The 12,103-nt window shown below is 33.3% G+C and overlaps 1 long non-coding RNA gene across 1 annotated transcript; it reads right to left on the reverse strand.

Annotated features, from left to right (window-relative positions):
• Positions 1-8,944: 8,944 nt before the first annotated feature.
• LOC121430861 lies at positions 8,945-11,519 on the reverse strand. Its single transcript, XR_005972076.1, has 3 exons — positions 11,454-11,519; positions 10,251-10,360; positions 8,945-9,187 (listed from the first exon to the last, which is right to left on the reverse strand). It is a non-coding gene; the product is annotated as an uncharacterized LOC121430861 (long non-coding RNA).
• Positions 11,520-12,103: the final 584 nt, after the last annotated feature.

Consider the following 12,103-nt stretch of genomic DNA (forward strand, 5'->3'; position numbering starts at 1 on the left):
TACAAAAGTCTACTGTGCAACGTGATACACTCTTTAATTCCTCTGATATGTAACAAATCACCTGCTCACTTATCCCAAATCATGGAAATGAAGCAATTTTTGAGATATTCGATATACAGTTCAACTTAATTTATTCGGAGCTCCATCTTACAACCGAACGCCACCGCAGCTCCCTAGCGAACTAACGTACTTCTTCAATAATCGCAAAGCATATCAAAACATAAAACATCGCCTTTTACGATTTATCTATGAGACACATCTGAAATGTATAACTCATTATGCTACAACATAATCAAAATTCATATATCATTAAAAAGGAGAGAAAATACAAGCAACGACATCATCATATCGTTGGCTATCATACCATAATTAAAAAGCTCAAAATACTTTTTTTCGATTGTAGCAAAGTCTAGAAAATTTGAAAATTAGGCCTACAGTTGAAATAAAGGATTAATGCCCTGAAGCTTAAAATGCAGCTTTTTAAACAATAATTAGCATGTGCATACAGCATTACGTCTAACAGAAGGCAAGTAATGGTATCAGCATATCGTTGGATGTTATACCACTCAAGAAGTAGCTCAAAATAATGAATTTCGAGCATAACCTTTTTAGAAACGGATGTGTCGTTTTTTCACAATCAAATAACGGATGCATTCTGAGTGTATGAGGTCTGTGAGTGTAATAATTTTTTTTTTTAGATGAAACTACAAAAAGTGATTCTATCATTTTCATTCATGTTGACGACGTCACTTCCTAGACGAAGATCGGTTTTCACTGATTCGCGCTCTTCTAGGCGACCCAGATTGGCTGGCTCCTCTAATGCGCCTTTGAATATCTTTGACCAGATATACATGTATGGCTCTTTACAAATGCTGTGCATCGTGATCATCTTATACACTAATTCGCGTGTTTCATGATACACATGTGCAAGTTGGGTACATATTGTGACGTCACCCATAGGCAATAATCGACCTGCTCATTCTTCGCAGTCTTTCTGTTTCAAACTTAAACAGTTTTTTTGCTAGTTATATTGATTAATACTGAATTCGGATCGACGTAGTAAAAAAAATGATTATATATAAATTTTTCTTCGAATTCTTACTTGCAGTCCATGCTTTAATATATTGCCTCCTACGGTAGCTTTTTTTTTTATTCGTTTTCTATATAGATCGATCTTGGAGAACCCTTTTCCATTACCGGTATCATCACCCAAGGAAATCATTCCTATTCATATTGGATTACATCTCTCTCCATTTCCTATTCGATCGATGGCGCAACATGGATATTCGTCTTTGAACAGGAATGTGGTTCTCGAAAGGTTAGTACAAAACAAGCGTGCATATTTTATGAGAAAAAATACTGCTTTCTTACTATTCGATAATAATAATAATAATAATAAAACAAAAGATCAGTTGAAAACGGGTTTATTGAGAAAAGCACGTGTCAGAGTCAAAAGCTGGATGAATTACGTGTAAAAGAATTAGTATTTGCGAATTGAATGACCTAACGGATAAGATATTAAACCATCTCGTCATGAATTGCATTAGCGTAATACAAGGGAAGGCGTGAAAAGAGTTTCATTATGATCATGGGCCCTGTTGTACAAAGAGTTAAGATTGATCCGATCAATCGCAACTATGGATGGCCAGCAACGTCAACATCTATTATGCATGTTTGTTCAAAATATTTTCTAGCTGTGATGTATATTTATGCATTCATTGTTTTCAAGAAAATTCGCTGCGCTTCTCTTTGCATAAAAAGGGCATTGTGCAAATTTTTCGTAGAAAAAATCATGACACTGATGGATTTCAAGAGTTGCAATTGATTGGATCAATCGTAACTCTTTGTACAACAGGGCCCCGATCCCTGTAGCATACAACTTTTGTTAACATAAAACTCTGCAATATAAACAAAAAACTCTGGTAAATTAAATATTGCCGTTAACACTTAACAAATTCAGAATCTCTGCCCCCCAAAAAAATTGTTTTTTCTGTTATGTAACAGACCCCAGGTGTGCTTCGTTTGTTTGGTAATTCATGTCAGCGCTATACATGCAGTGGCCGGGGTATTGCAAATAATACTGAATGATTTCAATTCTTCCTTCTCTAAAATGTCAATTTAGACCAAGCAAATCAAGTTTCAAGTTTATTTCATTTTTCAACTCGATCCCTTGATGTATCTCAATATTTTGTTTTTTTTAAATCAAATTCGTGAAAACCAATTAGTCACTGGCAATCAGATCGGAAATAGGGGCCCGGACCCCTTAAAAATTCGAGAAAATTAAGAGGAAAAAAAAATCAAAGGAAAGAGACATGATACCATTATATGGATAGTATACAGTGCGTATCAAAAAAGTTTACACTTTGAAAAAGACCTGGCAATTGAAAAATATACAACATGTGGGCATTTTTTCACACATATTCTTGGGTTTGTGTCTCATCTATCTAATGAAAGTAAAAGTGTTTACGGAATATTACACTTGAGTGAACACTGTCCATTTTTGTGAAGCTCGCAAAAATCTTTTTGCGCAGAAATGCTCGTTTTCATGCAGTGTCAAGGGGAAAGGGGCGAAATCAAACATTTCTCATACATTTCCCTTGCCCTTTTAATCATTTGAAATAAAATGAATACATTCATACATTTTATAACAATTTTGCCACCCACACTGAAATTTTAACACTTAATTAGAACAACCATTACCTTTTTTGTGCCAGCTGGATCTGAGGACATAACTGAATCTGAACAAAAGTTTACATCAGACATCTCCTGCATATTTCCCTAAGTTTTTATCATTTAAAATGGGTTTACATTTTATTTTCCATTTAGTACTCGTTTCTCCACACTTTTCTCAAGCTTGACAATGATTTACAAAATGGGAATCAAGCCTAAGCCATTTCATGTAAATCACAGCTCAGTGTAAAGCAAATATCGTCACGATGGCCTCGGTGTGTGGGGGAGCGGGGTGGGGCGCAATGCACTCTTTGAAGTGCTTTGAGCAAGGAAACAGGTTAGAAAGGTAAACTATATCTTCAAATCAATTTAACTAGGTAAATTCCACGTTTTCTTCATGATTAAGGTCTAATTTTATTTCAAAGTTCTGCGCAAATCATTTTTCACTAACTTTTCAAAAATAAGTATTGCTCACCAAGCGGAAGTATTTTTCGACAGTTATATCGTCATTTGCTTAAATGGATTTCTACCGACATTAAAATGTAAAAAAATCACCAGGATATTACCAATGTATAATTTTATAGGATTTGTTTATAAGTGTAAAAATTTTTTGATACGCACTGTATATAAAAGATTACCAATTCAGATTCTTGTATTTTTAAAAACAAAAATCTTAATGTTTTTTTTTTACCTTTTAAGGACGTTCCACAATTAAAATGAATTCTATGTCATTTTCACCATATTTTTCAAAGAGTTATTCTGGTATCTAGGCATTATGAAATTGCAAATTATGATATAGGTTCATGTGCTTATTTTTTTTCTACGGGTCTTCAAAGTCACCGTATCTGAATGATATGCAATATTGCGCAATTAAGAGAATTATGCCTCTCTTCTGACCTGACGAATTCACCAAATGAGTATAAATCATCTTTACTCCTTCGATATCGCATCAAACTTCATCGAACTTTCGGGATATATAACTAAGAGGATACCAAAGTAGGAGAATATCTTTTGATTAGCAAAGCTATATATATTTGGAGTCAGCAGCGCCATTAATTGACAAGAATGTTGCATAAACCTCCAAAAATACATATACAAAAGACGTGAAACTACTCATAACTAAAAACAGTATAGTTTAAGGTTCACTTTATTCGAATTCCATGACATTTGATTCAAATTCGGCAAAATTGTAGAGGAATGCATTGTGAAGATGCAAGAAAATTGAAAATATGGGGTCCATGTGCTTGTTTTTGTCTCACCTGTGAAGCAGAGTGAGACTATAGGCGCCTCTTTTCCGACGGCGGCGTTAAAAAACGTTAAAAATATGGGGTCCAAGTGCTCGTTTTCAAGCTATCAGTGTCCAAAGTGTTGCAAGCTGGCTAGAAGCAGCCGAAAATGTGCCGAAAACAAGCAAAAAGTCTGATAGTCTGTCTAAAAATGCAAATGGTTCCATAGTATTGCTTCGAAACAGTGAAAAACCATATATTGTCATACTTTCCACATAGATACTTAAGCACCTGAATATTCAAAATATGCAAAAGCTAACATGGGTCCATATGTTTGTTTGTTGCTGTTGTTTTTTTTTTTTGCTATGAGCATGAAGTTCACCCAAATGGATGTTCTAAGAATTGCGCATTTAAGAGAATTCGGCACTTTTAAACCTCACGAGATTAAAACAAGTAGTTTAAACTTTATTACTTAGGAAAAGTTAATGAAAATTTTATCAAATTTCGCAAAATGAATAACAATTGTATCCTTAAGTTAGATAATCTATTTATATTGCGATTAATTGTTTGCTCTTTTAAGTCTAAAACTTTCAGTTCTTAAAAAATAAAATAATATGGGTTGATATGCTTGTTTTTAAACGATGAGCACTTTTATTAGAGCAAATTTATTTTCAAATCACCCCCAAAATCTATGTGAGGATGTATTCAAAATCAAATTACCATTAATCCAATTTCGGGGTCATATTCGTCATACTGTGCAGCAATGCAGGGTAAAGTATTTCGAAATTGTAGAGGATTAAAAAAAATCCATGGAATGATTTCACTTTATCATCTTAATAAAATAACACATCAGGACCGCAGTTAGTGCAGATAGGGAGAAAGATCGGGGGGGGGGGGGCGTTTCATGAAAGGACTTGTCGGACGTTTTATCCGACAAGTCCCATTGTATCTGACAGTTACCATAGGAACAGTGCCTCTAAGCCAAGCAAAATCATGGAAAGATGTCAGATCTGACATTTTGTCGGATGAAAATATTGATGAAACGCTCCCCAGCCCATACCTATAGGGCACACAGAGAAATGTTTACAGAAAAAATGTAAAAAGTGATGTAAAATAGGAACTCCATAACTTCTGTGTAATTTTTACCTAACAGTAAATTTCACAAATATTATGTAAATCATTATGTAAACTACAAAACCCAATTTATTGTGTAAATATTACCTAATTAAAATGTTTTACAGAAATTATGGAAAAAGTGATGTTAAATAGGAACTCCATAACTTTTATGTAATTTTTACCTAACAGTAAATTTCACAAATATTATGTAAATCATTATGTAAACTACAAAACCCAATTTATTTTGTAAATATTACCTAATTAAAATGTTTTACAGAAATTATGTAAAAAAGTGATGTTAAATAGGAACTCCATAACTTTTATGTAATATTTACCTAAAAGCAAATTTCACAAATATTATGTAAATCATTATGTAAACTACAAAACCCAATTCATTGTGTAAATATTACCTAACTTGAATGTTTTACAGAAATTATGTAAAAAGTGATGTTAAATAGGAACTTCATAACTTTTATGTAATATTTACCTAACAGCAAATTTCACAAATATTATGTAAATTATTATGTAAACTACAAAATCCAATTTATTGTGTAAATATTACTTAACTTGAATGTTTTACAGAAATTATGTAAAAAGTAATGTTAAATAGGAACTTCATAACTTTTATGTAATATTTACCTAAAAGTAAATTTCACAATTATTCAAATCATTATGTAAACTACAAAACCCAATTAATTCATTTTCTATTTCCAAAACCAACCTACATACCTGAGGCCTAAAATATTATAGTTTACATTGTAAATTACCATGCAAAAAATCATAACCATTGTGACATAAAATGATACAGGTGTAATAAGTATAGTTAAACTGCCTTTGAAAAAAAAATCTAATTGTGTCAAGATATTTCCCAAATAATTTTAGCTAAATTAGTGTATTACTACCTTCCAAATGTAGACGGGAGGGGCAACATTTGACTATGTGAACATGCATAGAAAATTAAAATGCATAAATAAGTCAAATATTTGACAAAGAAACCATGTACATTATTTGGTGTTTATTTCAAGAAATAACATCCCTTGACAATAAAACATCAGATAGAAAAGAAATTAAGTTCTTAAAATTAATTAACCAACTTGCATTGAACTTTTTTTAAGGTAAAATAATAAAGCTGCAATATGTTCATTACAACTTCTCTACAAAGAAATCTGGAATTTTCTGTGACATGCCATGACTTACATCTGAAATAAACATAAATCCAATCTAATCACTATATCAGACATATTTATAAAGAAAATGGGCCTTTGCTCTCTCGGTGTCATATTTCAAGACATACCTCCCCATCACCAGGGGGGGGGGGGGGGTAGAAGACCAAAAACTCTTTCTTGTAAGCTTTTGTTTACAATAGACACATGTGACCACCAGATAAAGACTTCTCAGATATTTGTGCCACCTATACGGTATTCTGTATTTCTATCAATTATGCAAAATTCTTGTAATGGCTTAGTACACAGTATCCAATGTAAATCTGGGGCTAGTACTATCTCTTATAATCAATATCACATGATTCAATTGAAAAATTGAATATTGTCATTGAATGGTAAACTTTTACCTCCACATGTTTGTAAACAAATGTATGCCCTATCACATACAACCCCATTTTGTTTTTGTTTTTTATTTTAAATTGGTTGCATGTTCGAAGCAACTTTCAGAAAAAATTATCTTAAAATATAAATTAAATATTGTATTCTAAAATGATTTCATTGTATTGGGGGTATTGCATATTTGAAAATTAAAATATATTCAGAAATGTCCCCTTTATTGAATACCCATACACACTGTTGATATCTTTTGAACCTCTGGTTTCCCTATGTCTTTATAAAATTATTGACAAAAGTGCTTTCACTCTTAACATTGGTATCAATTACATTTTAAGGCTATAGTCTCAATAGACAGAGATGGATTCTTGGCATATCTTACCATTGTAGCCTGAACTGATGGCAATTTTAATCTATACAGTGCGTATCAAAAAAAGTTTACACTTTGAAAAAATCCTGTAAAACTATACATTTGTAATATCCTGAAGATTGTTCCACATTTTATGATTGGTACAGGTCCATTAAAGCAAATGACGATATAACTGTCGAAAAATATTTCTGCTTGAGTGAGCACCACTTACTTTTGAAAAGTTAGTGAAAAATGATTTGCGCAGAAATTTGAAATAGTTATGCGAATAAAAGTATACCTTAATCATGAAGAACACATGGAATTTAGCTGGTAAAATTGATTTGAAGGTATCTTCTACATTGTTTGACTTGTTTCCTTGCCCAAAACACTTCGAAGAGTGCATTTTGCCCCACCCCACTCCCTACACACCGAGGCCATTGTGACGATATTTGCTTTACACTGAGCTGTGTTTTGCATGGAATGGCTTAAGCTTGATTTTCATTTTGTTAATCATTGCTAAGCTAGGGAAAAGTGCGGAGAAACAAGTATTAAATGAAGAATGAAATGTAAACAAACTTTCAATGATAAAAACTTAGTGAAAAAATGCTGGAGATGTCTGATATAAACTTTTGTTCAGATTCAGTTATGTCCTCAGATCCAGCTGGCAAAAATAGGGTAAAGGTTGTGCTTATTAAGTGTTGAAATTTCAATTTGGGTGGCAAAATTGTTACAAAATGCTTGAATTTATCAGTTTTATTCCAATTGACTAAAAGTGCAAGGGAAATGTATGATAAATCTTTCGTAGTGTAAGTTTGATTTCGTCCTTTCCCCTTGACACAGCATGAAAACGAGCATTTCTGCGCAAACAGATTTCTGCGAGCTTTACAGAAATGGACAGTGCTCACTCAAGTGTAACATTCTGTCAAAACTTTTACTTTCATTGGATAGATGAGACCCAAACCCAAGATTATATGTGAAAAAAATTACCCGCATGTAGTATATTTTTTAATTCCCAGGGCTTTTTCAAAGTGTAAACTTTTTTTGATACACACTGTATAGGGAGCAATGTGTCATTGAATTATGTTTATGCTACACATAAAATGCAATCGGGTGTTCTCCCATTTTAATCTAAAAGACTTGACATGACCTCTTGAGAGGGATATCAACATTAAGCATTCTTACAGTTTATAGGAAACACTTTGAAATATTAATAATTGAGTTCACAATTAATACTGGACAGTTTTTAACCTTTTTTGGGGGGGCCAAAATGGGTGCGGAAAAATCTACCATTTATCTTTCTGGCATCTTAATCAAATAAACAAGTCATTACAATAGAATATGACTATCAAATCTATAAAGGTTCCTCCATTGTAATTACTTCACACAGAGCTCTATAAAACTAGAAGGCCATGAACCATTTACTGGCATGTTACACCATATAACACTTATTCAGTTTACACATGGTGATGGTAATAACAGTTCTCAATTACAACTAAGATCAAAAGAATTAAAAAAAATGATATCAATGTAGTTTCCCCCTGTAATGTCTTCAAAGAAACATGCATTCTTGAACAACTTACATGTATGCTCTATAAATGACAATGATCAAAATTGAGTTATAAAAAAGAAATAATGAATTTCTTAAGGCTAAACCTTTTAAAAAGCCTGTTGAAAAAATGTGTACTAGTTCCTTTTAAATATAAACAATAAAACAAACAAAAAATATACAAATAACAACTAAAGGTGTTTCCCTTTCTAAACAGTGATTGTTTAAAAGTCTTACAAGAGCCATGATTTCTTGGCAATAACACTCCAAGTTAACAGTAATTAAAATGCTTTGTAAATGAGCTAAAAAGCAGCTACAAGGTCTGATAGGCTTTCTTGAGAATCATATTCAGTGTCATTAACGATATCAGCATCTACATTCATTTCAACACGATTACAGTCATCGTCACTTGATTCCCCATGACTGCTTACATTAGATAAGTCAGATATGTCAATATGAGGAACTCTATTAGCTTGGCACTGGTCATCAGCGTGAACTGAGGGGGTTGCAAATGCCCTATGACATGTATGAGGTGCCTTTTGTATGATGATCCACTGCGCAAAATTTCCTTACATTCTACACAAACAAGTTTTGTGCAAGTAGATTTTAGTATACCATGGACTACTTTCAGGTGGCAAAATAGCCCAGAAATTCCTCCAGGAATTTTAGAAAGACATTTGCAGCAGATGAAAGATGACATGTTGATTATTTTTGGCAGCAGTTACTGGAGAAAAACAAAATGAATTATTAAATAATCAAAACACATCCCTGGAGATACATACACTTTGGGATGAGGCAAGAATTATTTGAAAGCAATTTTGTCAGTTGAAAAAATATAAATTCTACATATGGATAAACTTAACTGTTAAAAGTGATAATGAACTATTGATATTTCTTTTTCAGAAATTTATTTTTCCCGTTTCCTGTTATTTATTAAAATCTTAGTACATGTATCATTTGTATTTTTTTCAGTCATGAATCAATTTTTCTTTCGTTGTCTTAATTTAATTCTTATTCATATTTTAATCTGTTTTTCTTTTGGTTTTATTTATTTTCTTAATATCAACAAGGTCTCATCATATCTTTCTAGGTTGAAACAGATTTTACTCTAAAATTCAAATTCAATAGTTCAGGAATATCAGCAAAGTTGTAATCAAATGAAAAAAAAATACAAGCATGTACCTGGTAGGCAATGTTTCAAAATTACCCATCATATTAAATATTCTTATTTAATATTTTGAATATAAATGATGATTAAAGCCTGTGTATAGCTTTGGTAAAGGGTCAACAATGTGATTGATAATCAAATATAATTCGATATAAAAGTCTTACTGAAGCATAGAGACCGCTAGATATTTTTCCAACCACCCCTTCTGAGAAAATTTCAAATCTTCAAATTTTGGATATCAGCGCCTTCTCTCGGCGATGCTTGTTTTTAAATTTGAAAAAAAAATGTCTTTTAGCATTTATCTAATTTAATAACAGACAAAGAATATATCCTGAAAGTTTCAACCCATTCCATGCTCTGAAATAGGTTTTAATTGAAAAAACAAAAACATGCAGATATTTTATTTTTATTTGGGCACCCGATCAAATTAAATTTTCATGTAAATCGCAAAATTTATCCTGTAAAATACATTTTCATTTCATATCCTCCACCTCATAACTGTTATAGGGCATATCCATTCATATTAGCTAGCAATGAATTGGAATAGTGTTAGGTGCATTTTGGTGGATTTACCTAAACTATACACATGCTTTACAACTAGAATACAAAATAGTCATACCTGTACAGAGAATTTTTTGATGAATTTTAGCCTAGGTCCCATCTTTGGAATAAGCTCTTTAATTTCCACGCTCTCCAACAGCCAGAAACTATCATCATCAATTCCATTTACTGTTTGTGGAGAAACAAATATTTGAAAAGAAATTAATAATAAGCTTAAATGTAAAGTACTTCACATTTATGATAAACAAGTGGATCCCCTCTGGCAGTTTCGCCTTGATCACATAATTCATTATTGCAGCAGTGCTGACTTTGAAAACAACTACATGTAAAACAGAGAGGAAAAAGAGTACACATGCATGTGATAATGGTTATATATAGCATGTTGACTTTGACCTGAGATCATGCACATTTGTCCATTTGCTGATACTTGATTTATGTGAAAAGGATATAGGGCCTACTTGCAAAATATTCTTCAAAAATTAAAAATGTTATATTTGATTAAGAATAAGATTTCAGTGATGTCACCCCAACATGGACAAAGTTTGACCCTTAATGATCTTTGACCTAGATCATGTGACCTAACACTCATACAAGATTATCAGCAATACTTAATAACCTTTTAAGCCTCATGAAATATGCCCTTATACTTTTAAAGTAATGAACATAAAAAAATGAGCATTTTCTAAGTACATTGACCCTGAATTACCTTTGACCTTAAACGTGTGACCTGGAAACTCATGCAGGATGATCAGTAATACTTGGTTACCACTATGTCCAAGTTCATGAATTAGGTCCATATATTGTTTAAGTTATAACATTTAAAAAAAATCAACATATTTTATGTTTATTGACCCCAAATGACCTAGATCTATAATCTAGATCTAGTAGAATCCTAGAATCAAACTGTATGAAGTGCATAAATGGTGATGGCTAATTTAGTTTTAGACATACCAATTTGTATTGACATTATTGGTTATCCGCCCAATTCCCCCCCCCCCCCCCGCCTGGGCATCAATGGCATGCGCCTATAGCCCTAGGCCCGAAAGCTGCCTGGCTAAGGAAAGGTTGGCCCTCGGTGCCGGCAGCGCAGGGCAGGTTGTCACGGGCGAACGGTACCGTTAACTTCAATGACGTCGTATGCCTAGGCTACAATCTACGAACAACGGTAGATTGTGAGTCGGCCAATTGATTTTCAGCCATTCAAGTTTAACATTTATAAAGACCAAGGTAAAACGCTACAAAGAAAAAAAACGAAACTCACCTTCGAAAGTTTCAATGAGGACTTCATGGTCCCATTCTTTTAATAAGATTTGCCAGGTCGTTATTCTGATACTGGTCAGTCACTCTTAACTTCAAGATCTTGCGAGCGCTGGGTCTGGGTACCGGAACGTGGGGCTGGCGCGCCCCCCGCCGACCGCCGGTAAACGGTAGCTAGCTTTTGTACTTATTGCACGTACGTGGCCACGCGCGCTGCGCTGTGTGGTCTCTGCACATGTACCGTCAGTACATGTGCTCAATCGCATGATGACCGTCGCCATTTTTCAAACGGTAGAAAGAAATATAAAAGGAAAATGTGAAACACCGGGGTAAAACATCGCGTTACTTTTGTTTAGGGGGGGGGGGGGGTTGGGAAAGCTAACACCTTTTTCCCCTGTTGTTTTTTATGACTTGATTAATAAGCACGCATAAATTTAGGGCCTATCCACCTTGATGCACCGTGAAGCATAATATAGCCTAAAATGTCAAGTGATTTACACATGGACTTACAACATTTTGCAATTTGATGATTTGACAACTGAAGTTCGTTGTGCTTAACGAAATTTAGATTACAGAATGCAAATATGTAATCCTTACAGAAGAATTAGGCCTTTCATAATTTTTTACATAATAGCCAAAAAATACAAAAACTGA

Source organism: Lytechinus variegatus, chromosome 17 (genome assembly GCF_018143015.1).
Source record: "Lytechinus variegatus isolate NC3 chromosome 17, Lvar_3.0, whole genome shotgun sequence".
Taxonomy (NCBI): Eukaryota; Metazoa; Echinodermata; class Echinoidea; order Temnopleuroida; family Toxopneustidae; genus Lytechinus; species Lytechinus variegatus.